The following is a 776-nucleotide window of genomic DNA, read 5'->3' on the forward strand; positions in this document are numbered from 1 at the left end:
AAGGGCAACAGCAACTAGAGTGACAGAGGCCCCAAGGCAGTGACCATGCTGAGCGTGGGGCCATGGTTGTGTGTGGAGCACGTGGGGGTGGTTCCAACATACCGGACTTAGTGACAGATCTGATTACGGAAGGCGTGCTAGAAAATATGGCACTTTTTTGGGTTCTCTCTGACTCATCGTCATGCTTTAGTCAGAATTCCTGATTCAGCGATAAAGGAATTTACTATGAAAATAGTAACATCTCTGTATCTTCGAGACATTATTCCTGACTCAGGCCAAGACGAGCCACACCGTGGGACATTCTTCGGAAGATGGACTGTTGAGGAGTGGTGCATGGCATTTGTCCAGATATGTGTCAGAAACAGTGCAGGGAAGGGGGCGTGAGTCTTGATTAGGGCAGGAGAGGAAATCTACTCTGAAGCCGAATGGTTTGCCCTGCAATCTGGGCAGAACCGCGTAGCCACCAAGCGAAGCCCTCACCCTGAAAAGTTCCCATTTGCCCAACTTCCCCCACCCAGAAAGACATAAGTAAGAAGAAGGCTTCCGTCTGGGAATTAAAATATTACTTCAGGCTTAATAAAACAATCAGCTTTTAATATGTGTTATGGATTGAATTGTACCCTCACAACAGATATGCAGAAGTCCTAACCCTGACCCTGTGAACATGACTTTGTTTGGAAATGGGATCTTTAAGGGTTTTTATCAATGATCATGAGGTCACATTGAAGCCGTGTAGGTCCAGTGTAATCCAGTATGACCAGTGTCCTCATAAGAGA

The sequence above is a fragment of the Echinops telfairi genome, unplaced genomic scaffold, assembly GCF_000313985.2.
Source record: "Echinops telfairi isolate 266 unplaced genomic scaffold, ASM31398v2 ScPeMD7_7469;HRSCAF=8507_0, whole genome shotgun sequence".
Lineage (NCBI taxonomy): Eukaryota > Metazoa > Chordata > Mammalia > Afrosoricida > Tenrecidae > Echinops > Echinops telfairi.